Here is a 26,342-nt window from a genome sequence, read left to right on the forward strand (position 1 = left end):
GAGCTGCTTCCGGAACATCAGATGATCTCCTAAAGTTTGAGAGGGGCATGGAGGCCATTCCAGAGGGAGGCCTCTGCAGAGGAGAGAGATTTAGCCCCAATCTCTGCCTAGAGAAGCGTCTAGCCTTTAGAGAGTTGGAGGTAGATGGGGGAAGGGCTCAAGAAAGAAGGTATTTTAGAAAAGAGCGTTAGATGTAGTGTGGGCACGACCCCAGAAAGCCTTGTGGACAATGCAAAAGGTCTTGAACTTGATTCTTGTAACCACCGGGAGCCAGTAGAGAGATTTCAGGGCTGGGGAGATATGATCCCTGGGCTTGTGGCCAAGGATAAGTCTTGCAGTCCTGTTCTGGATTAGTTGCAGAGAGTGGAGAGTAGAGGAAGGCAACTTGAGAAAGAGGCGGTTGCAGTAGTCTAGCCTATAGAGAAACAGGTCTCTGGAGACAGTGAGCTTCTGGGAAAAAGTGAGAAAGGGAAGAGTCCCTTTGAGGAGGAGCCGCTAGTAGGTAGTGGAACTTCTTGGCAACGTCTGAGGTGCGAGGAGAGAAAGAGAGAGTGGAGTCGAAGATGACACAAAAGGTTTATTGCCTCGCAGGAAGGCAAAGGAAGAGGGCCCAGGGTGGGCGCCCAGAGTGAGAGAGGGAAAGCAGGGGCAGGGGTCGCAATGAGACGGCTCTCCATCTTGATGGCATTAAGGCAGAGATTGTTGTATGCGCACCAATCCTGAATCCCGGATAGACAGTCAAGAATGAGCGAGAGATGAGAGGAGCCTCAAGGAAAGCTGAATGCCATCCACATAACACAGAAAGTTAAAGGAGAAGTAGAGATCAGGTGGGCCAAAGGGGCCAAGAAGAGGTTTAAAAACCAGGGTGAGAGGATAGAGCCTTGGGGAATGCCACAGGCAGAGAGAGAGGTGGCGGAGAGAAAGGGACCAAGTTGGACCTGGGAGGGGCAGTCCAAGAGGAAGGAGGTCAGCCACTCCAGGGCCTCATCCGTGATGCCCAGGTTCTCAAATAGTCGATTGATCAGGATGGCGTGGTTGACTGTGTCAAAAGTAGAGGAAAGATCAAAGAGGGCTAGGACAGAAGGAATGCTGGAATCAAGGTTAGAGAGCTGATCTTCACGTGTGTTCAGGAGAGCAGTTTCCATGTCTCTGGCAGCTCTGAAGCCAGACTGATGGTCATGAAGACAACCAAGAGATTCAATGTGGAGAGTAAGCTGGGAGATGGCCAGGTTTTTTCGAAGAGTTTGCCCAGGAAAGGGGTGATGGAGATTGGGCAATAGTTTTCTGGACAGATAGGATCGGCAGATGGCTTCTTGAGCAGAGGGTGCACAAGGAAGTGCTTAAGGGGACAGGGGAACGTTACAGTGGTGAAAGAGTGATTACAGAAATCGGCCAAGGTGCAGCGAGAGTGTCAATATGGTTGTTGATGGTTCTGGAGGAGAAGGGGAGCACCTGTTTGGACAGCACTTTTATGGATCGGACTCATCTAGAAAACATGTCAGGTGTTGTCAGAGAGAAAAAGGAGAGAGGAGGAGGAGGAGAGGTAGAGCTGGCCAAGGGGGGGGCCAAGAGAGGAAGAGGGAGAAGAAGAGGAGATAGTGGACAGGATATCCTGAGTTTTAGCAGAGAAGTGAGAGGCCAGAGCCATACATAGGGCCTGGGAGGGAACAGGAGAGGTGGAGACCGCAAAAGGATTTACCAGTTCCGTGCAGATTTTGAAGAGTTTTGCCGTGTTTTAGAGGACGCAGAGACCCGGGCTTCAATGTATGCTCTCTTCTTGATGAGTGTTATTGCTTCGACTGGCATTTTTGTAAAGCCAGTCTAGGTATGTCTAAATGTGGCCTGGCATGCTTTACTGTAATGTTATTACGTGTCTACGCTGGTCTACATTGTGCAGCCAGTGGGACAAGTTTTTCAATGTGGCATGGCCTTTTTAATAGCAAAGCTTTAATGTTCCTGTGCACTGTTGGTGACTTGCATGAATTGGATTGGTGTTACCCTACAAAACAATTGCAAACACTCTGGCATTTTAGCCAATTTTTCTCAGAAAGTGTGCTTTATATTGCATTAAACACATATTTTATTATTTCTCCTAGTACAGTGTACAGCATACCCGTTCAGCAGAATATTCATACGTATTGTGCAAGCGTGATTATCTAGGCCGGCCCAGAGTGTACGACAACCCGTGATTTGTTGCCGAGTTGGGCGGGAGGGGCTCCCCTGGAGGGGCCCCCTCAGCATGGCTCGCAGGGGGGTCCCCACATTTTGTGTTACGCAACTGTCGTTAATACGGGTAACCTGCGAAAACAGTGTTCCTGTGTCTTCCTCCTTTCCTGCGCCCCACAGGTTAATTTTTCACACCACCCACTCTACCGACATTAGACTGCCACTTCTAAAATGAAGGACCCAGAATACCGAAATACTGAGTGACTTGGCAAGTGTTTGCATTGGTAAAACATTTTATTGTGAAACTAAATGCTTACATGTTGGAAAAATGCTCCCTGGTATTTGCCTTATAGAAAACATTGAACGTCAACGTAATTCACGACGTGCAGAACTCTAGCAGCGTAAGGTTACATCCGCGGAGTTCACTTGAAATGTCACTGCACAGATGTCACAACTTTCCTCGCAGAATTGCCCGTGGGCACACTAAAAAGGACGTGCTTTTGGGGTTGTTGGGGTGGCACTAAACACTCGTCATCATCCATGCACTTCATAGAGACGCAGAGCCATTTCCCTTTCAACCTTCCTTTATTCTCTCTACATCATAACTGCCGTTTTCCTTCCCTTGCTCCTCCCCTTCCTCCTGCTTCCCGTTCCCTCCCATAGTCATGGGCTTCCCTCTTAAAGGGGCTCTGTCCTTTTCCCACTTACAACACCTCCCCCTCTCTTAACATGATACTTCCCGGGTCACATTTGTTCGATGAGATGTTGGGGCCTCTTTGTGGCCCGGTGGGACCTGCCTGGTTGCTCGTGGGTCTCTTCCTTGCTCTCTTGTTGTAGTGTTTCATAAGTCTTTGCTCTCTCCTCTTCCTTTCTCTCGATCTCTTCTCCTTTCATTGGTTCCTGCTCTTCAAAGTATAGCTCATGGAGGAGGGAGTCCTTTGGCGTCATTTTGCCGTAGTTCTCTGTCATAGTTGTCACCTGCTCATCGGGTACGTAGTCCTTCTTGTGGGTTACTTTGAATGACCTGTAGTGGACACTGATGAGTGCGTGCTGTAGTGCTGTCCGGTGACTGAGACGGCTGTGTCCTCTGGCAGGACTCGGTATCATGCGGATGGTGTCCGGCATTCTGCGGTCTCCTTGGTTTGGGTCACGTCGTGACTGTCCTTTGGGCTGTTCTGTCTGTGCTGTCCTCCATTGGGCGGCATGGTCTTGGGGTTTGTCTAGTGGGCATTCTTCCACCCTTGTCTGGTACGGTTGCCTTGTGCTGCAGTTTTCTGTGACTTCCATTTCCCCCCCCTCGTACGATTTTTCCAAGGGCACTGGGCGGTTGTGAAGCTCATAGTCCTCTCGCAGAACGGGTGGTGTTCGTGTGTCACGTGCTGGTCCGTAAGGGTCGAGGGGGTGTGCATGCCTGAGACTTGTGGGTGGGCTGGTGTTCACGACCTTGATGTCTTTCCTGATCTCTAACCGTGCCCTAGGTGTACTCGGGTCTCTTGCCTGGGGTGTGGGTTGGCATGTCGAGCTTGTGGGTGGTCTTGTCCTGCACATTCTCTGAAGGTGACCTTCCTGGCCACAGCGCCAGCATGATCGTCCATAGGCTGGGTATGGTTGTCTGTGGGTGTGTTTCCACCCTCGCCCGTGCCATTGCTCTGTGTCCGGGCCTTCTGGCCAGTGTCTTCCCGGTTTCCTCCTTCTCCAGTGCCGAGTGGGCTCAGAGTAATGCGGTCGCTCTTCCGTGAGGGCTGCGATGGCGTCGCTTTCCACTTTCCTTTCAATGGTGTCTGCCTGTGCATTAACTCTCTCGTACGTTTTTGCCAGATTGAGTATTTTCACTAGGGGTAGGGGTTTTATGAGAAGGTGTTTTCTCAATGTTGACGAGGTTCACCCTTCTATGATCCTTAGTCTTATGGCTTCTTGATCATTGAAGTTGGCAAAGTCGCAGTCACCTATTTTCTGCTGGAGACGTATGACGAACTCTCCCATGGATTCGTGGGGGCGCTGCCTGTGTTGGTTGAATGCAAGGCGTTCGTGGTCTTTGTTGGATCCTACTATGAGTTTGTCGTTTACTGCGTCGAGGAGACGTTGGTATGTGGATTTGTCTGTAGCTGGGATTGTCCTGATGATGTCCTTTACCTCTTTTCCCACCAAGTTCCTAAATATGCTGAGTTTGTTTGGCGGGTCTTTGTTCCCAATCGCTCCTAGAAAGTCCTCAAATTCTTCGACCCATTCTTCCCATCTTGTTCCTTGGTTGTGGTGCGGGTTCAAGGCGAATGGGTCGGGTCTTCTCATGGCCTCGGCATATGATGTGGGGCCCAGGTTTGCTAGGGTTTGTACGCCTGCATCGGCATCTGCTTGTGTTTGGTCACTCATGGTGCGGGCGCGTTGTGGTGCTCCACGTGGCAGTAGGGCTTTGGTTGTCGCTCCTTCCTTTCTGGATGGTCATGGGCCGTTGGTTGGCCTGTGGCGTGGTTACTGGTATCCTCGGGTTGAGTGGCAGCAGTTCAGGCGCCACTTTACTTCTTGTGGGCTGTTGGTAGTATCCAAATGTGTTCCCTTGGTTCTCTGCAGTCTGCAGGGGTGTGAGAGGTGTGATGGTTCTCCACCTTGTGGTTGTCCTCGTGGTGATGCACAAATTGTGCTGGTATTGTCCTACTGTGGGCCTGCCACTTTTCCTGCACCGGTGGCCTGCGTGGTGGCAGGTAACTCTGGTGGGGTGTTGGCCATGTTCAATGTGAGGTGGCACTCTAGCCACTTGATCCGCGTAGTGGGCTGCTGTGATAGCGTTGGCAACACGTGTGGCCTGCGAGGCGTGGTCTGCGCACGTGTGCTGCTGTCCCTTTTTTTTTTTTTTTTTTTTTGTGTGAGGCCTATTAGTGGGCTCGTGGGCTGGCGTCCCGCGGCCAGTAGGGTGTCCTGTGACACTGTTGGGCTTGTTTCTTTGCTTCCCACTTTTGTCCCTTCTATATTTTGTTATATATTTTTCTGGTGCTCGCGTGAGCATTACCCTTTTCCTCGCGGCTGCACGAGAGTTATGGCACGCTTTGTGGGCTGTTCATTGCTACCACCCTTTATTCGGCATGATCGTGTGTGGTTATTGGGCTCTCGGGGTTGCCCTTAATTTTCGCTGGTGCACTTATACTTGTCTTAATGTCACTTAGCAGGAGACGCGGGGTTACTGCCCCTAGGTCATGCGTTTCAGGAGACATGTGTTATTTTCTTTCTATTTTACTGTCACTATGTGGGAGACACGGGGATTCCCTTTCCCCTTTTTTTTTTTTTTTTTTTTTTTTTCCGACCCCCGACAGAACACCTTACTTGTTGGGGTTGCAGTTGCCGCGGTCCGTTTATTCTCCTACTCTTGTTGCCGCCGACGGATGAAGCGGGCAAACAGCTGGGCCTGCTGCGCTGTCACGGTGGCTGCAGGCGTGGTCTTCTCCTCGCTGTTCGGCGGCTCCGTAGTCCTGGTGGCGGCTCCTCTTCCTGCTGGGGTCCCCTTCTGCGTTGGCCTCCACCTGCCGTTGGATTCGTTCCGACGGCTCTGCTGGACGACTCTTAGCGGCTCCTCTTTCAGCTGGTCTTCGGTCGGCGGTCCTCTCTGCTGTCGGGGTGGGCTCTCGCGACGTCTTCCTTCTGCTGGGCTGCGTCCGGCGGTCCTCTCTGCTGTCGGGGTGGGCTCCCGCGACGTGTTCCCTCTGCTGGGCTCACGGACCCTCCTCCGGAGCTCCTCACGGGTCTTCTTCTGCTGCGGGTGCACGGGTCCACCGTCTCCTCCGTTGCTGGGCGCGCAGGCCCTACCACACTTTGGGCGCACGGGCCCTGCCGCTCGCGCGGGCTCGCAGGCCCGATGATGCTGGGCACGCAGGCCCACTGCGGGCACTCAGGCCCACTTGTAATTGCAGGGCGCTCTGGCCCACCACTGTTCCTGGGCGCACGGGCCCACTGCAGGACACGCGGGTCCACCACGAGGGCATACAGGCCCGTTACTCTGAGCGCGCAGGCCCGCTGCAGGGCTCACGGGCCCACCTCCTACTGCCGGGCACACAGGCCCCGTCGCCGCTGGGCACACGGGCCCCCGTTACTGCTGGGCACACGGGCCCTCCATTGTTGCTGGGCGCACGGGCCCTTCACTGCTGGGCACACCGGCCCCCGTCGCTGCTGGGCACACGGGCCCCCGTTACTGCTGGGCACACGGGCCCTCCATTGTTGCTGGGCGCCCAGGCCCTTCACTGCTGGGCATGCGGGCCCCCGTTACTGCTGGGCACACGGGCCCTTCACCATTTCCTCCACGGCGCGGGACGTTTCCCTTCGTCGCCAGTTGTTGGGGTGGCACTAAACACTCGTCATCATCCATGCACTTCATAGAGACGCAGAGCCGTTTCCCTTTCAACCTTCCTTTATTCTCTCTACATCATAACTGCCGTTTTCCTTCCCTTGCTCCTCCCCTTCCTCCTGCTTCCCGTTCCCTCCCATAGTCATGGGCTTCCCTCTTAAAGGGGCTCTGTCCTTTTCCCACTTACAACAGGGGTCTGAGGATTAGTCTGGCCCGAGTGCCTGGTACTTTGTCTTGGCTGGATTACATGTATGGTAAATGGAAGACAGTGGACGCCGATCTACAGTCACTTTATTTTTAGCTTTATTGATTGATATATGCCTCTACAAAACAAACTGTACGGAGAGTTACATGGATTGCTTCCTCAAGTAAGAATCAATACAGGCACATCTAAACTGACAATGGAATACGCAGTGGTGGGCTGAAACAGGATGCTTTATTGGACGATTAATCACAACCGTTCGCAAATGCAGATAATTAGGTTACAGATAGGACACGAGCACCCCTCGCTTTGAAGTGAAAATGTTCAGCTATGAAGGTGAAGCCAGCTCTATAAGTACAGATATAGGTATGAATTCCGCGTTAGCCAGTGTTTAATTCGTCTGGGTGTTTGAGAGGGCTGCGCCTCGGGTCTTCTTTCTGTGCACCAACACTTATTTTCTCAGGCTCAGTTCAATGATGATGTATTTTTAGCTTAAGTTACACAACAAGCAACAGCAGTGTGGGTGACGCCGTCGCTGCTGTGTTAGTTGACACGTTTCATCAATAACAATGAGAGGTGACACGTGTGCTGAACATGCCAGAACATTGCTCTAGTCAGCCTATTACTGTATTAACTGGCAGCCATGGCAGCAGGGGAAGCTCACCAGCTCAGCAGGGAAGCAGGCAGACATATGTATATGTGCCAGTGTCAGAGCACCTGTATGGTGGTGGTGCCTGTACATGGCAGGCTGCCCCCGCCTCTTCAGGAGGGGGCAGTCAACAGGCACATGCAGGGCTTCTGCCTCTGCCCCTTGCTTTTTGGTACTTTGCCATCATGGGGTGAGCTAGTATGCAGGCATATGCCAGGCTGGCAACTCACAGAGTCTTAAACACACACTGACATATTACTATAATTGGTGCCATGCTGTAATCATTGTCATTAGTGGGGCAAAGGGGCACCTGGCACAGAGAGGACAATAACAGGACAGTCACTACCCAACAGCACCGCCAGAGGGGCAGGGACAGGGAAAGGCAACTGCCAAGGAGGAGTGTCTGCGCTGAGTGCTGACGGATGAAAGGCGATATTACTAAGGTGTTTAAAGGCAAGTTAATCCGTTAAGTAATGATTTTGACTGCATTTGTCCACTTTAGTACATGAACAAATCTCGTTTACTCTATTTTCTGTGGATAGACAGTCAAAATGTTCAACCTATAGAAAAGAACAACCCGATAACAAGGCTAATGCTACAACTTTTCTGTCTCATTTGAAGACACTACTATGTTGTGTTATATTATTTTGATTGGTATATCCGCCAAGGGTGGAGCATACATGGTGCATACATCACCCCCTGCATTGGCTCCAGGGAGTTGTATCTGCAATCTCAAATATGTTGACACTGTTTGTGCGGTTGTATGAACATTGCCATATTTCCAAATTCATTCTTGTCCAATGTGCCACCTTTTTTTACTACAAACAGCAGGTGGAGACCGCTCGTACCTCAAAACTGCCCTCCTTACTATATCCTTTTCCCATACTTATCATCTGCAAGTTTGTGGTACAAAAAAGGGGAAACAAATTTGGTGAAAATTCATTCAGCAAAAATGACATTCCGCAAATTGAACTAGCCCGTGTGGGCAGCAATGTGTGGGGCAAAATTAGTGGCTACCTAGTACCCTGACATGGCAGCAGCATGCTAGAAAATATTTGGCCCCTGCACTTATTTATTTACAAATTAGGCACTGGTATTTGCCAAAACCAAACAGTGCAGTTTAAAAAAAAACATTACAAATAACAACACAGGAGTTTGCAGAGACAATTTGTTAGACCAACTCCATATTTTTGCCTGCTTTCAAGAACACGTACCAGTGGGAAAGACCCATGTGGTTGAAAGGTTGTGGCAGGGTCAGGGTCATGGCCCTGTCAGTGGGCTATAGGGACCTGTCCCAGAAGTGGGGTGACGGACTTGGGGGCTCACGGTCCCCCAAACACCCTTGCGTGCCTTGAATGTTAATGTGAATACCATCTTCTGTCAGGCGATGCCTCCCAGTGCTTGTTCGGGCCAGAATTCTCTTTTCTCTTTTTTAGGATAGCAACTCCCAGAATGCATTTAGGCACAATCAAGAAAACCCAGACTGAAACCAGATGAATGGAGTCAAAACCAGAAATGGAATGGACTCTGATTTTTCTGGCCAAACAGAAAGGAGACAACCAGCACCCAAACTACGAACACCCACCAGACTAACCGCAGGCGAATGGTGTGGCAACAGAAAACAAATCGAGAGTGAGAGGAGACTGCAGGGGAGCAGGAGAGATACAGAAATACTCATCAAGAAGAAAGCAACAAGGAAAATAAGCAGCCTGAGCACATAGTTGCTACCCTGCAAATGGAGAATGAAAAGGGATCGGAGCTCAGAGGGTTTTTGAAAGTTTAAAGCTGTGTAACCCAGCCAGGTGAGCGCTGGAGCTAAAGGGTTAGGGGGAGATAGACCCAGAAAGAGGACAATATAAAAGGAGAGTGAATAAGAGTAGGAACAGAGAGCAGGTGAGGTATTGGTTGTAAGAGAGAGTGGTGCCAGTTGTTAGGAGTGTGGTGTGAAAGGGGGTGTGTCAAAGGAAAGTTGAGAGAGGGAGAGAAAACATAGGGGGATTAGTGAGAGAGTGAGGGTCTAAAGAGAATGTATGGTAAATGGTGTGGAGAGAGTACAAAGCAGTAGCGGGAGCAATCAAGAGGCTTGAGTAAAGCAGGAGGGCAGGAGGTCGTTGGAAGAGATAGCCAGAGAAAGTGTGATAATATTAGGGCATAGAGGGATAGGTAGGATGCTGTAGGAGCAGTGTGAGGAGAGGAGCGTGGAGGGGCGATACGAGAGTAGATTAGATTGAGAAGAAGAAAGGGGTGAGGAAAGAAGAGTGGAGAGAGAGTGTGGACATTGAAGGGACAGAAGCGAATGGGAAAAGGATCTAGGTCGGAACGTTCGCATGAGAAAGGTGCGAACTACCAAAAGTTTGCACCTTTCTCATGCGAACACACAAACATACTACAGGGGCTGCGGGGGTTTCCCCCGAAACCCCCGCTCACTATACTATGAAGTATACTATGTAGTACACATAGTATACTATGAAGTATAGTGAGCGGGGTGTTGCGGGGGGCACACCTGCAGCCCCTGTTTTTATTTATTTTGCAGGTGTGCTGCGGGGGTGTCCGCTGCAACACCCCGCTCACTATACCACACAGTATAGTGAGCGGGGTGTTGCGGGGACACCCCCGCACCCTTCGCAGTCTTTTTTTTGTTTAACTTACCTGCAATGCTATCACCTAAGGATCAAACCTTTAATGTTCGAACCTTTGGTGGTAGCATTTTTAGAACATTTGTTCCTTGCGGACCTTTATTGTCAGTAAAAAGGTACAATCCATGGGAAAATGGCCAGAGGATGGGAGGCAGGACGGGGGTGGGAGGGAGAGAGAGTAGGGTAGAGGGTGTAGTAAGATCTTGGAGGAGAGAAAAAGGGAGCGACTGAGGGAGAGGCAGAACCAGAGTGTCTTCTATTGGTAGACTTGAACCATCCGTTCCTATTGAAAAACCTTGGGAAGTGTTAGGTCAGGGCACCCCCTAAAAGATCCCTGGAGGGAGTCAGGCAGATACTTTTGCCTTTAGGCCCTCATCAACACCTAGCATTAGATGATAGGTGTTACTGATATTTAGTTGAAAACATAGTGTTTAGGGATGACTGGGTTAGGGTGGTTGGATCCCACAGGAGATTGGGAGTGGGAAGCCCCCAAGTGCACCCAACCTGCACCCAGACTATAGAAAAAAACATAATTTTGACACATTGAAAAATAGAAACCCTTCAACCATCTGGGAGTTATTGAAGCCATGGTAGGATCTCTGACAGATGCTATGTTGTTTTTTGCATTTAAAAAAATGAGCAGTTAGACAATACAGTGGTAGTAGCTGTAAGAGGATTCAATTCAACACTACAGCTAAGTCAACGCCTAGTCTATAATACTGAATGAAAACCCTTATTGATATATCTTTATGTCCAGTTCATGCGTTCTGGATGACTACCCCTATATAACACCCCTCTCTTGGAATCCCCCTGACCCCACTGAGCCAAGAAGTAGTTCTGTTTTGCAAGTTAAAAGGTTTATTTGATAATTTAAACAATAGATATATATATGTCACACCTTATAATAAATTAATAATTGAATATCACACTTAATCTGATATGATAAAGATTAACAACGGAGAATCTGGCACTAACACGCTTCTCTATAATCAATAAGGAGTTGACATGAAATGGATAAGGTAGCACAGTGGTAAATAGGTACAGAAGTATAATGTGGTAGAGAATGCTTTATAGGGTTCAAGGAAATGCAAGGTTGAATGAATGAAATGCAGTATAGAAAATACTCAATATGATTTCAACAAAACAATGTAATCACTTTTCTCTGGCAATCCCGTCCCCCCCTTGATACAATGCAAGGAAATGGAAGGAAGCACACAGTTCTCAGGAATGCAATCAACTGTAATTCAGTTCACCCCAGCAAGCTTAGACTACAGAAGTTTGAAAACACAGGCCCAAATTGCTTTGATATGTGCTGGCAATGAATTAAAAAAATATGCTAAAATGCTTTTGATTCCCTCTAGAGGTTCAGGGTGAGTGGTATCTAGTTAATATTAGCTCAGGCTCACTCTTGCAATGATTCAGGAATGATTAGCAGGTTAAACGAATTTCTGGCAAATGGAAGGCAAGCAGCAGCAGATTTTACACGAGGAGAAATTTGCAAATCGCGGTAAAATTCGCGGATGCGTGTTTCACGATTACGGCAAAACTATAGGGGGTAGGAATGCGGTTCTTAGTGCGATTAAAAGCTTAGATTCTCAACTTTCAGATGAAAGTTACTGCAAGTCTCTAGCACAAACGGTTGCGGAGATATGAGCGATTGAATAAAGGTCGTTTTTCAGATTTGAAATTTTAAAAGCTCAAAATGACAAGTGCAGCTTGCAACTAGAAAATGACAAGTGACAGATTTGGAGCTATCAGGCAGTTCTACTTAGGTTAAATAGATTGAATTAGATGAATTTAAACTAAGAGCTTTGGTTTGGTACAGTTTGGCGGTACTCACAAGAGATTTTAAACAGCAGAAAGGCGGCTTTGTCACGATCTGGTCAACAGGTCTGGACTTCGGACGGTCTCTGGGCACAGCGTCTGGTCTCTGGAACTGCTCACAGCATCGGGGTCAGCACTCTGGATACAATGGCCTGGTCTCTGCTAGGCCCTGGTTCTCTGGGTCGGGTCCTGCCTTCTCTTTGGATATTTCTGTCACCGGGTTCTTGCAAAAGTTCTTGGCAAAATTCAGACGGCGTCAGCCGGCTGTCTGAAGAGTTCAGTTGCAAAAAGATTTTTAGGCCTGCTGACAAATACTCTTGCTGGCAGTGACCTTTTTGGTTAAGGTTCTGAAGTCTCTGTTTATCTTGGAGTCTAAGTGTTGGCTCTTTGAAGTTTGATGGAGGTAAGTATGGATTTTTCCGGCAGAGCTTCCAGCGGCAGATGGAATTGAAGGTCCCTATCTGTCCTGTCTCTCTGCTTTTATGTGTTTTTAAAATGGGTGTGTATGCAGCATCACTAGACCCTACCTCTCTCTCAGCTTCTAATTGGTCAAACTTCCATTTCTCATTTGATTGGGGGAGCTAAGTTGTGTCAGAGTGATGTCAGCCATTTATGATCTCTTGAAAAACCTCCCCTGTCATCTGTGCACCCAAATCTATATGTGATCAAAATCCATATTTCACAGTTACACAGTTGTTTGAAATTACATATACATGGTGTGGCTGAATTTAGCCATGTCTCTGTCCAAATCTGCTGTTTCTAAGAGCTTGCATTCAGAAATGGCACATAATTGACTTTTTAACTGATTTTTCAATTTCTGACATTGACCCAACTTTACATACATGTGCGCAGGGAGTATGGACATTAACTGATGAAGTTTCAGATTTTTAACATGCATACATTTAGAGTAATATCCACTTTTCCGCTAACACCCCCCTGAACATACCACCGGTTCCAAAAACCTCTTAAACTGTGGGCAGAAAAATCACAAGAATTATGGTATCATTTATAAAATTTTCACATGTCCGCTCTATGAATGATCCATCTTTTTAAAGTTATGTTCTGGCTCCAAAGGGGTGTGGTTTACCCTCAGCACAAGGTTGAAATACTGGTTTATCCAGTTCTGCCAAGCCAGCTTGCTCTCACAGGCAGTGCCCCTCCCAGCTTCTGCCAAGAGGAAGCTACATTTTACGACCGCTGTAATAAAACCTTTGCCTGAGTCAAGACAGGCTTTGTTCAGAGCTCCTGTAGAGCACAGGTAATTCAATTATCAGATAGATGGCATATCCTTAGTGTGGCCAGCAAAAAGGCAGATGGGCCTGGGAACACAGTTGTGACTCAAGTTTCACTCCTGATGGGGGTAGTTGCCAGGCAGAATCAAGTTCCTTAAGCCAGACTTTCAGCTAACTGTCATGTTTTTTGTTGCTTTTTAAATTAACTTGCAATTTTACACATGCAGCTAGAATGCTGATTCTAAGTTCAAAACTATGACATTTCAACAGTTACAAAGGCATGTGACACCAAACATAGGTCACTCATTTAATCTAAACATTTTCGATTTTAGTGTCTTTAAATCCAGTGCAACTTAAACTGCTGACTCCATGGCAGTTTTGTTATAAGCATTGTTTTGGGCTCTTCATTTCCCAGATTTTGTAGGCACACAACACTCCATTCTACCAAATGTCTGCTGGTGTCCAGTGAGTTTTTAGATGTGTTGCAATGTTTAAAATAGACAGTTTGAGCCTGCCTTCAGAGAAACACAGGGTGGTTTTAAACTGCCGGCTTTTGGATAGTGGTGAGTACTGGTACTGCACCCATTTTTGGGATTTAAGAAAATGAATTCCCAACAGTAATGGGTTTGCTTTTGGCAATCAGCATTGCCATTCCCAATGGTTTCAGACTACTGTGTGGGTAGTCCAATGGTGGTTTTAGGCAGTTTCCTTCTGTGCCCATAACATCGGCAAAAATGAGTGGCAGCCTATTCTTCATGCATTTCCCTGTGCATTTTCTGGGAAGCTCTGGCCATCATGATGTTTTCCATGTCAGTACTGCACAGTTTTGAGGTATGGCTCGGATGCATGGGTAAATACATCCCACATAGCAGCTTCACATCATGAAGCAGGAATCTGGTGGACAACAAAAACAGGATTAAACACAAAGAGCGAAAGGCAAATTGTAGCACTCACAGGGAGTTTGTTTTTAGCACAAAAACGTGTTGACACTGAATTGAAGTAAAACATCGTAACTAAAGCAGATACAAATAAGACTTTGTGGATCCATTTGCAAGGATACCACGGTAAGTAGAACGGGCTCTGGGGTTTGGTGCCAGTTTGGGATCTATAACAAGCAAAGCATGGCAGCAGGCAATAGTTAAGTGTATAACTGCAAAAATAGTGAAAGTGCATTTTCAGACTGAACTGGTAATGTATGCAAATATGGAGGTGGGGAAGTGGTACAGTCTGGGATCAAGTTGAAGTAATATTGTTAATCTACATTTTTAGCATGTTCATGTATCCAGTATACAGACAAGGACGCTGACTTTTAATAATTGTTAAATGGTGACAAACTCAGTACCACTTGCGTTCAAGAATTGGGCAGCGAGTGGCTTTAGCATATGACAAATGCATCTTGTCCACTTACCCCTTCAGTCTGCCCATACAAAAGATACACACAAATCCTACAGACTTTCACGTCACGTTTCTTTGGCTCATGACAGGGTGCCACAGTTTTGATCCATTGCTTTGGGACGAAAGTGATGTTGTGTGAGGAGAATTCCCTCGAAGTGCCAGTGCTGTACTACCATCGGTCACTAGGGCCTCTACTAGGCCATCAGGCGGGGACGTGCAAAAACGGAGCGAAGGTGACACCTTTGATAACCACTCATCACAGTCTTTCTTTTTACAGAATACTGGGCAATTTAGAAATGTGTCGTTTCTCCATGGAAAGACACTTTTCCAAATGTGCACTGCCATCAGATGAGGGCCTTCAGCTGTGCACATGGCTGAGGAGAGTGAAGTATAAACATTCCAATTCAGAACAATGAGAACATTACTTACAGGGGCCGCTAAAGCTCAGCCTGGCATGGGAAATGCAGGTGTTTGCTTTATTGAGATGTGTGTGGGTTTACCACAAAGAAAACTGTGTCCTTTTCTTCAAGCTTTCCTTCAGTTCTTTAGGTTTTCATTTAGTTTAAATGTATTGCATTTATATAGCACTTTCAGAAAAGCACCCCACACAATTTCAGCTAAGCGGTACAAAAAAAGAAAGATACTTATTTCACAAGTTCTAAGCAGAAAGGACATTATCAGGAAAAGCCAAACAATGATGTGTCTAAAGAGATAACCAAAAAAACGAGAGCGAGGTGGAAGACGATACAGAAGAACATGCAAGGAATTAAGGCATTGTCCCTCTAACTCGTCACAATCATTACTAAACAAGAGTGAGTCATGCCCAAGAAGCAGGAAACCATGTTACCCTCTAAACTTAAAGAAAGATTATATTTGTGGCCTATTCTCCTATCCTGGATATGAAACATCTAACAATCCCGTTTGCTTCCTATGATTCACAAGCAATGTTTGAGGCTGGGCATTTCTCTCTATCTATCCAGTGTTTGAAAGAATGGGTACTCCCTGTTTTTTGTTATCGGGGTCAACTCTATCGAATGGGAGACTATATGACAAAAAAAATGGTGATAGGTCAACTACCCCTTCTTTAATAATAATAACAATTTAGCATTTATATAGCGCTACAAACCCTCGTGTATCTGAGCGCTGCTTATTATTACCCACGGTGTGTGGTGCTCATTTATTGACCTTGGAAGGATGAAATGCTGAGTTTGGCCCTGCCAGGATTTGAACCTGCATCAGCAGGGTCTGCACAGATGTCAAAGCAAGCGCTCTACTCGCTGTGCTATCGGACCGGCTTTGGCCGTGAGGAAGACAAGACCCAGTCCAGGCTAATCTAGTTTAATTTAAGATTAGTCATACCACAACTACTTGGCTTTGAAATAACAAATTCATTTATTTTAATGCATCTTATGCAAGACTTAAAAAAAGGCTAAAAAAGAAGTCTTATACACAAAAAAACTAAAACAACCAAATCTGTGCTATCCACTTACAATCTAAGTGGTGTGATAACACCATACCTTTCATCATGAATAGGAACAAATACAAATAAACCAGAAAGAATTTGTAAAAGCGGGAAAAGCAATATAATATACTGTTGACACAATTTCGTTTTTTTAAACAATTCGGGGATCAATGACCTTGGTCCCAACTGCATTCATGCATGCAACAGAGGTCTATATAAGCAGTTGTTGATTTGTTCATTTACTATAACTGTTTTGCAACCACTCTGTATTATTCTACCATGCAGATATAGGGTATCAGGTTGCGCATTCAATGAAAATACCATGTATTTGGTTCTTGGTGTAAATTGAGAGATAGGAAAAAGATGATACAAATTTGCTAGTATAAAGTCGACATATGTTTCGGCCCTACTAACTCATACGGTTCACTCTCTCAGTGCCGTTGGTTTTGTTGTTAATGGCCGTCTTCAGGACAGAATGGCAAGTATTTTCGCAAAGGTAGTTCACACTTTCCCAGGGGCTTCTATTGCAATCTGTATGTGCCTCAGATTTCTTCGGGACGTATTAGGTGGGTCTTAGTAAAATGGTTCTAAACGACATCTGGCTCCTTAACGGATGCTTGATACACAGGGTGGTTCATTCACCATACCTGTAGATATACATGCCTTAAGTAGTCGTTTTTAATACTGTCTCCACAACGTAACACTGATGGACTGACTCACTTTTATCAGTGTGTTGATGATTCGTCTTTTAATATGCAAATACACCAGCTTAAAAATGCTGTGTTGGCTGTAATGCATCCTAACTGCGCTGCCAGTCAACTGTCAGTTATAATTATGGTGGGTGGCAGTTCTGAGAAAACTCTTGTGAGTTTTCCCTCTCCTTAACTTACAACCCCTGCGCATGCTCATAACCAACCTGTGCTCCCGTGCCCCCACGGCTGGTGAGATTCCACAGCTAATCATTTCCATTTCCAGAACTGCAGCCACACTACAAGTGGGCACAGTATTTGCACAAAGTCACTCTGCAATTGGGAATAGAATTTCCATGCAAGTTTCCCTGCAATCTGGCTGGACAGCTCTGGCTTACTCTGGAGCCATCTGGAACGAGTTAACAGCACGCAGACATCAGGGTCTTCTGAGCTATGTGGTGCTTGACTAATGGCGGCTATTGCGATGTCTGACGTCTTAAGATAAGTCAATTTCTGTTATATTAATATAAGAAAACTACCTGGGGTGTCCCGATCGCGTGGTGTTTCATGTACCCTTGAGGATTTTGCTTTTGGCCTCTTGTCGGCAAGTCTTGCTTCAGTTTGCTCTGGTGTCTCATGTACCCTGGAGGATGTTTCTCATGTCCTCGTGTCAGCAAGTCTTGCTTTGGTTTGCTAGGGCATCTCATTTGACTTGGAGAACGTTGTTCTTGGCCTTTGGTCAGTAAGTCGTGCTGCCGTTCGTTGTTGTGTTTCAGAAGCACTTGATATTCATTTTCGCTTTGCATCAGATGGATCTTTTCCAAGTGAATTTCGTTTTTTGTGTGGCATGTTTCAGTCACTCAATGGCTTCAGCACATTTGAGAAAATGTACGTGAAAGATTGATTGATTGTGCTCTCTTCTTGTGAATGAACTTAAGTAAACTGTAACCTTGCCATTTCCCAAATTTGGAGTGCCGTGATAAAATATATATTTTTTTAATTCCCTTTAATCATGCTTTAATAAACACTTTCAAACTGTATACAGTATCAATAACTTTCAAAGGACTAACCAACACATCTAACATTTTGCTTAAGACACTTTTCCAAATTTTGCCTCCTTCTAGTACCTACTATAGTGAATCGGAGTGAGCACCAGTAAATTAGGGTGTCTACGGAGTGAATTATTGGCATCCAAACATAGACTACAATCTTGCCTCAGACAAATGAGGAATCCATGCAAAATTTGGTAGCAGTGGGTTCAACAGTGTGGATTTGTATAGCCGGACAAACATACATACACACACACATCCACCTTTTTATCATTTAAGATTTTTTCATCCAAACATAGACTACGATCTTGCCCCAGACAAAAGAGGAATCCATGCAAAATGTGGTAGACGTGGGTTCAACGGTGTGGATTTGTATAGCCGGACAAACATTAACACACACATACATACATTCAGCTTTATATATAAAGATGTTACTGTTTCTGTAACCTGTGATACGTGTTTAATGCAATATCATAAGGGTATTTTTGTGTGGAATGCAACATTCAATTATGTGTACAGCTCAGTCTTGAAATAGGTGCTGGGATCTGTAACCTTTGGTTCTCCAGATGTTTTGGACTACCACTCCCACAATCCCTAACTATTGCCTGTACTGGCTAGGATGGAAGTTGGAGTTCAGAACACTAGGAGGTAGAATGTCACAGAGTTTCATGATTACTCTGCCATATTTGATGTTGTTCCTGAGCAATCAATATAGAAAAACTGGACTGGAGTTGTGCATGGCCAGGCCATTGCCTCTTACCTGCTTCCTTTGTGCCCCATGCAGCACATCTCCAGCTTTACCTCTCTCTTTTATTATGATTAAAATGGATCACCTACAGGGACTGCGTTGCTCCTTTTGAGGTTTAGAATGACTTCGTCTTTATATGGATAGTCTTCTAGCTACATGTGGCTTCAACAGAACATCACACAGGGGCGGGGGGCAGGGGGGCAAGCACACTTTTAAAATGGGTCCCCTGAACTTGGCAAGTGGGCCACCAAGCAGACATTTCAAATGTGCCCCCGTTCATATTCAGACGATCACCAGCTCAAAAGATATGGAAATGCCTGTGAAAGCCCATTAGCATCTAGGGTGGATTGGGATTCAATCAGCTCATTTAAAATGCAGGCTGAAACTAGCAAAAAAAGCTTGTGTTCCAGTCAAGCTGCATGGTCCACCCATCAGCACACATTGTTCTGCTCCTGCCTAGCCTAGAACCATTCCACCGCCGCACATGCTCTGCACCCCTCCTCATCTTTACCACTGTTATCAGATTTCTCAGCAGGCATGGCCCAGCCTCCAGTGGCTCTCAGCTTTTGGCCATGGAAATGGAAGAGGGCATCTCCTCGGGACCCAGACCTGACTACATTTGAAAATCAAAAACCATGAGATTTCTGCAGCCCTGCTGTGCGTGCACGCCTCGCAGGCACCTTATAAGTGCTATAAACTCTGCCCTCGCCACACCCTAGGTTAAATTTAAAAAGGGCATATATATAAATTCAGTGAAAAAACTTTTTTAAAGGGACCATATGGTTACAAGTAAAACCGAAAAACCCAGAAATTCAACAGTAATTGTAAGCTAAGCAACCATAACTCGCGCCACCACCATGCACTGCTAAGACTAACACCCAGCACCCAGGACATCAAAGATGACATTCCCCAATAAGCACATCATAGTACACATTTGCGTTTGCCGAGGCCCAGGCCCACTATGCAGACACCAAATTTATACCACTAGTTTGTCCACTTACATTCCGACATTATGGAAAAATAAAACACGAGACAGATTTGCAAAAACATGCTTTAGGTCCTTGAAGATGCTCGGCCCACAAGTTTGTTGTAATAACTGGGGAATTTTTGGGGGTTTTCGGTTTTACTTGTTACCATTACCTCCCTTTAACAACGTTTTTTCACTGAATTCCATAGGTTTTTATTAGTGCAACTTAACCATAACATCAATTTAACACATTTTTTTCACTGGATTAATTTCATATGTTTTAACTAGTGCATCCTTAATTTCCTACACATTCCTCATATTATACTCACCCCCCAAATGTAGCAGCTGTAGAGTCCACAGACATCAGTCAGCATTCACAAAGCCCAGAAGCACAAGGGAGAACAAAAACCGTTGTACCCTTCAACCAACAAACACATATACATAAAACAACTTTACAAATGTTTACTACACCCAAATATACCTTTTTGTACACAATTATCATTTGAAAATGTACAAATTATGTTTTCATTTAGCACACAACATAATGAAATGCACCAAGCACAAATCATAATTTTGCACCTCACATTGTCACCTCAGTACAACTCTGCATACAGACTCACATACACCAGACACGTATTTCAAAACAAGTTTGTATTTAATTCTCTATTATTACCTCTATTTTTTTAATTTTGACAGAAATCGCAAAAATACTTGAGTGGTTGGAGGCAAACTTCCCAAAAGAAGAAATGAGTGCTGATAACATCTCTCCAATATATCTTTTAATATAAACAAATAATGTCATTTGTACAGACCTCACTGAAACAATAATTTACTTTTTTCTTACAGTATATAGTTTTCATGAAGGAACCACATCCCATTTTAATTATATACAATGCCAACAATCACAAAGAGAAGCCCTATCCCCAACTGGACATAATGAAATCATGAACCTGTCTGCAAAATTGGATGAACTAAGTAATGACTTTAAGGAACGGTTACATTATTTCAAAAATCATGATTAAAATGTTTACTATCAATGTCCTTCTTGCAACTGTCCCCCTTGTCCTCAGCAATCATCCCCATCAAATTCCCAAAATTTAAATGACAAACGATTTGATGAAACCTCACTCCCTTTCTCCCCTAGTCATTATTGTACAGAAATTCCTCATCCTCCAATTTATGTTTCGCATTCCGATACCCCCACATCTTTCATAAATACATTTATTTTTTATACCATAAATGTGTTGTGTATTGTTGTGTGATATTTCTTTTTTTTAAGAGCCCAATTAAAAGTATGTGGCCTATGCTGCTGTTCGGAGTGTCCTTTTATCACATGACGCACTTGCCTGTTTTTTGGACACTCACATGCATATGCACTGTGTCTCCCGCCAGATGGGTGTCCGCAGATGGCCGTCAGCACCACAGACGTCCCCGGACGTCATCATGTGACTTCACCCTTGCAGTGTGATGGCTTGATTGTGAACTATGTCTGTGCTCCGTGGACAGTTTAAAAGTGCATTTTCTGCCAATCTACAGTGTTTCAAGTCGAAAGTTTACCCTTCCAAAGCTCCTAGACCCATTCTTAGTTGATCTGGCAACTTTGTACAACTTTTCAAGGCCTATTTTCGACTTGGTAGTCCATGGACAGTCGTGCGGTCCGCAGATGGCTCCTCTGAAGTGATGCACCATTACTTCTCCTCATTCTCAATTTGACAGTCCAGGAGAGAGCACCTGCTTTGTAGACTTGTTTTGCAGACCTTGTTTTGTGCATCAATGGCATGGCCATGCCTTCTCCCCAGCCACCCCCACTAGCATGGCCATCTGGAGGGCCTGGAAAGATGAATATGTGCGAGGATACATAAGAGAATAAGGAGGAAGACGAAGATCAGGTAGAGGAAGTGCCTCTGTCTGGTGCCTGTAGTGAGCCTGGGTTTGGTGGGTTTACACCACTGTTGGAGATGTCCCAAACCGGGACTGTACTCCTATCGGACCACCTCGATGCGCTGCCACACCAGATCCAATCACTCTGGTGCTCTGAAAAAGTTGTTGATACCTTTTTCAGGGAGAAGCAGGCTCTCAGCCTCCGCATCATCTTCCTTAACCACTTCCGTCACCACAAAGGATACTCGTTTGGGGCAGAGGATCCCACCGGCTGCCTCGCAGGCCATCCAAAATGCTGTGACCCTTACTTTTCGAGGGTCACAGTCCTTTGTACTGTGAAGCACCGATCTGTAAGGGGGAGCAATTTCATAGTGCTTTGGATGCAGCAGTCAAGGAACACTAGAAACAATGCCCCCAACCTTAGATTTAAGGCCCGCCCAACACCTTACTCTGTCCAAATGCCCCTCTGTCTCTGTGGTTGGTGCTCCTTCCCTCCCCCACCTTACCTTCCCTCTCCTAGAAAAAAACCCAAAAAATACAAAATCAAAAAAACACAAATAATTAGTTCCTTTAGGAGCCACCTTTCACAGTAAAAAAAATAGACTGAAAAACCTCACAGGATCCTTTGCAGCCTGCATAGTCTGCAGACAGCACGGTAGTCTGCAGACATCTAGAACATTCCAGGCGTGGAGTGGGGGAATGAAAATAATTTTAATAGTCTTTCATGGAAAAATAGTGGTCTTAAAAAAATTACCTTTTTTTGTCTTTTAGGTTTTAAATTTTTTTTCTTCTATTTTTAATTTTTATATAATGCAACTTCGAATGAATACTTTAATCCATACCTTATTTAGTTACAGAAACTGCTTCAATGCATTTTGAACGTTTTCCAGAAAAACATGATTGGCCACATCAGTTAGATGCACTCCATCTCTTACGAAAAAAATTACAATATCAAATGTAATATTTTCATTATTAAAAGATGTCATTCGTGAGAAACCAGAGGGTATCTCACCCGCTAGTCCCCGGGGATCTCTCTCTCAGGTGGCCAGGGCATGGCCATTGCCTTTGGATCCAGACCCTGGGGGCGGACAAGTGCAGAAGGATCACCTGGGTGAGGGGTCTTCATGGAGTGGTGTTGAGGCAGCCTATGGTGAGACACGATATTCCCCCCTTTTTTGGTCATCTACCCCATCCTATTTTGTAGGATTTTTTTAAGTCCCAACCCCCCCCCCCCCCTATTTACACAAAAACAGTGCTGAGGAAGAGCGTTGCTGAGAGTAACCAGTCTAACTCTTTCACATCGCACTGGACTTGTCCTGTTAATTGGGTCAGGCAAAGTCAGGCACTTTACACTAAGTGCTTGCACCTGATACCAGTTAGCTCTCCTCACACAAACAAAAGGCAACACCTAAAGACACACTCTGAGCAAGGCGGAACACAAGTACGAGCAGAACTTCCGGGAGAAAGGCACACCTACTGGAGCTGAGCAATGGACCAAGGGACGAGAGCAGTGGGGCAAAAACCACAAGGGCTCCCTACTGGAGGTCATTGTCTCTGGCAGACCATGAAAGACATGTGGAGAAGACCAGATCCCACAAGTGAAGATTGCATTGTGTTTCAAGGATGCCAGTGACCCTCCTGAGTGAACGACAGAGTTGGGGAGGTGAGGCTAAGCCTGTGGTACTAGCCTTGACTCGTGAATTGGAAATAGCAAAACAAGAAAGGGATGCACACAGTCGGTGAGTTGGCAAGCAACCTGAGAGACCGGTGTGTGTAAAAGCTAATGAAGTAGCAAGTGAATGTTGCACATGTGTGGATGAGACTTGAGGAAAGGCAGACCTGTGAATCAACCTTGAAGTAAAAGGCAGTTGTGAGATCAGCGATATCAAGTAACAGAGTTTTCCGGCAAAAAGAAGTAGCCCATTCGAAAGTCTTCGTGAAAGGTGCATTGATTGAAGCTATAAAGCAAACAAACAGCAAAAGTGAATTAAACAAGAGTAAGCTTGGGGCAGGAAGCCCCCTTTCAAGTTTGTGTCAAACTGTGACATGAGAGGTCTGAGCCCAACAGAGGGCGGCCTACATGAACTTTGGGCTGTAAGGTCTGAGCCCGGCAAAGGAGGACCTTTGTGAACTTTGTGTTGAAGTAGAATTTTGAAAGTCAAGAAAGACACTTTAACATAGAAGGCTAGGCGGACCTCACTCCAAAGTTTGGAACTGCTTAAAATGTTTGAAACCAAGCAAGAGTGTGTCATCCTACCTACACAGCACAGCATTACTCTGTGAGGTCTATCATGAGGAGGAGAGCTGGTTCAACTACATTTATTAATTTGAACAATGATTTTTCCTTTGCATACATTGTTATTTTTTACACTTTTTGTACAAGAGATAGGGCAGGTATTAGGTTTTTGTTAGCATATGCCATTTTGATTTGATGGACTCCACTAGGACTGTTTTGTTTATTGTTTGATGGTCGAGACTACTCCCATCTTAGCTGTAGGGCAAATAGGAGTTTCCCCAGCCCTAACATTTGCAATAAAAGATTTACAAATTGTATCCGCTGTGTCAGGGTCATACTTGTGATACCATGCCTTCCCTACACGTGCCAACATCTCGCAAAAAAGCACCCACAGTTTTATTCACATTGCACCTTGCTTTTTCCATTTTGCTGCCAAAATGAAGTCTAATGCATCCACATTTGTCTCTGAGCAATCTGAGAAAACATAATTTTTGAATTTGGAAACATTTCTGTCAACCTTCCAAATGTATCCTTCATTGCAAACTGCAATGAAATTCTGGTAACTGTTCCCTCCACAATGAACAACAATGATGTCCGGGTGTTTTAAGTGAACCATAGTCTTACAAAACATAAGTAAGTCAGCCTACTTAATTTCTCGCTCTCCATACCATAACACTTCAAATTCATGGAATCCAAATTTTTCAGCCAATCCACAGTGCTCGGTATTGACCCTTGTAGACCTGTAGTAACAGCCCCCACAGTTTTAGCTGCTGAAAACATAGGAGGTGTAACATTACACTGACTACTGCTCTTTCCAGTAGAACACCAAAACAAATTTGAATACTACTAATTATCAGCAAAAGCTGCTACTGAAGTACACAGAATTCTGAAACAAATGAAAGTGCTCCTAATAGATGAAGTAAGAATGGTCTCCAACCTCATGTTGGCTTTAATTCACCTCAGATTTCAAGAAGTCCTAAAAACCGACTACGAAGAACTGTTATGAAGTAAACACATTATTCTTTTCAGAGACCTCCTAGAGTTAACACCAGTAAAAGGTCAACCTTTTTTAAAACATTAGGACATAAACAATGCTGCAAGACACTCAGCAGCTTTGGAAATGTAAATCTGCGGAAACATTTGAAAACATGCGTCATTCTGCAGACCTTACCTATGCTAACATTCTAAAAAACATTAGAATTGGTCTGCTTACTAAAGATGCAAAATCCATCTTAACTAGTAGACTAATACATGAGCTATATGGGCGAAACACACCAGCTCCTGATGTAATGGAACAATTAACTCAACAAAATATAAAATGCATGTCCTTAATGCCAACCTCTGCAAGCTGTAGTCACTTCAACAAGATTTAAAAATTAAATGCAACCCATAATGCATATCAGCCCCACAGACAAACTAGAAGTGCACTGCATGACACTCCCTATGTGTCAACAAGCAACAGCATGACTAAATAGCTTAGAAATATCTATCTCCAACACAGCTGGATTGGAGAAAATATTAACTCTGTGCTTACACTACAGAGTAATTCTAAAAAGTAACCTTGATGTAGAACAGGGTTTAGTCAATGGAGCAATTGGTACAGTTGTTGGCTTTCAAACATATCCACATGACAACATTTTATTTGTCAACGTCCACTTTGACAAACTTGCAGAAGTGAAAGCAGTTGACCACACAATAGCACGTTTCCTTATTTGCAAAGACATGTACGTACACAGAGAAGAATTTTCTCTAACTCTTGCAAATGCTGTCACTATTCACAAATCGCAAGGTCTAACTATAAATTGTGCATTTATTGACATTGGCAGCACAGTCTTTAAGGAAGGTATGAGTTACATAGCGCTTTCACGTCTGTGTACACTCAATGGTCTTTTCATAGTTAACTTTGACGCAATCAAAGTCAATGCTGACCTTCCTTGCATCCTTGAATACAACAGGCTAGGTCCACTGTACACCTCCCATCTGGATATGTACCCCGTACCCCAAAAAATAAAACCTTTCAAAAGAAAACTAATGCAAACAGAATCCACAACAGATCTCCCAACAATACTAGTAAAGAAACAACGATCAACTCCTTCTCCATCAGAAAGTAAGGAGACAACTGTCTTTTCTCGGAAAGAATCTGAAAGCCCATCAAACAATGCGCCGACAGAACTCTCTGGTCCATTTAAATTCAGCAATACAACTGGAGTAAATTGCTATGCAAATGTAACAATCAATCTTCTCTTCCAATCGTTCAAAACATTTACTTAAACAGCTCGGACCAATTCTGTTTGCATATCCTCGTCCTTCATAAAATTGAATTTAATTGAATTGATTGTTTATTTATATAGTGCCTCTACACAATGTGTTTCAAATGGCTTCAATGCAGGGAGGGAACTAGGGAGAATACAGTGACATTCTTACAAGTCCTTGATACACTCAGAATGTGAAAATAACTATCGTAATCAGCCTGGTGACATTTCAGATAGTGCAAGAGCTTTAGACACTGATCAAGTAGGGGAGGGGGCTTGGAAGGAGAATGAGACAGACAAGCAGCTACATTACTATGCCTGATGACAATTGAGGTAGTACCAGAATTTAACAAGATGTGGGGGGGTGGGTACAGGGAGAAGGAGAAGAACAAAGCAAGCCACTGTCATACTAGGCTTGACGACATTTGCTGGAAGGGGAGAAGAAGGGGCAAACAAATGCGGGAGAGCGAGGGGTGAGGAGACAAACAAGCTGCTATCAGACAGGTCAGGAGACATTCATGATAGAGTAAGAGCTTTTGAACAGTGAAAGGGAGAGGAGGTGTGTGAGAAGGATAATAAGACAGAAAAGCGGCGACATTACTATGCCTGATGACAATTGAGGTA

Source organism: Ambystoma mexicanum, chromosome 5p, assembly GCF_040938575.1.
Source record: "Ambystoma mexicanum isolate Mex_15411 chromosome 5p, UKY_AmexF1_1, whole genome shotgun sequence".
In the NCBI taxonomy this organism is placed as follows: Eukaryota; Metazoa; Chordata; class Amphibia; order Caudata; family Ambystomatidae; genus Ambystoma; species Ambystoma mexicanum.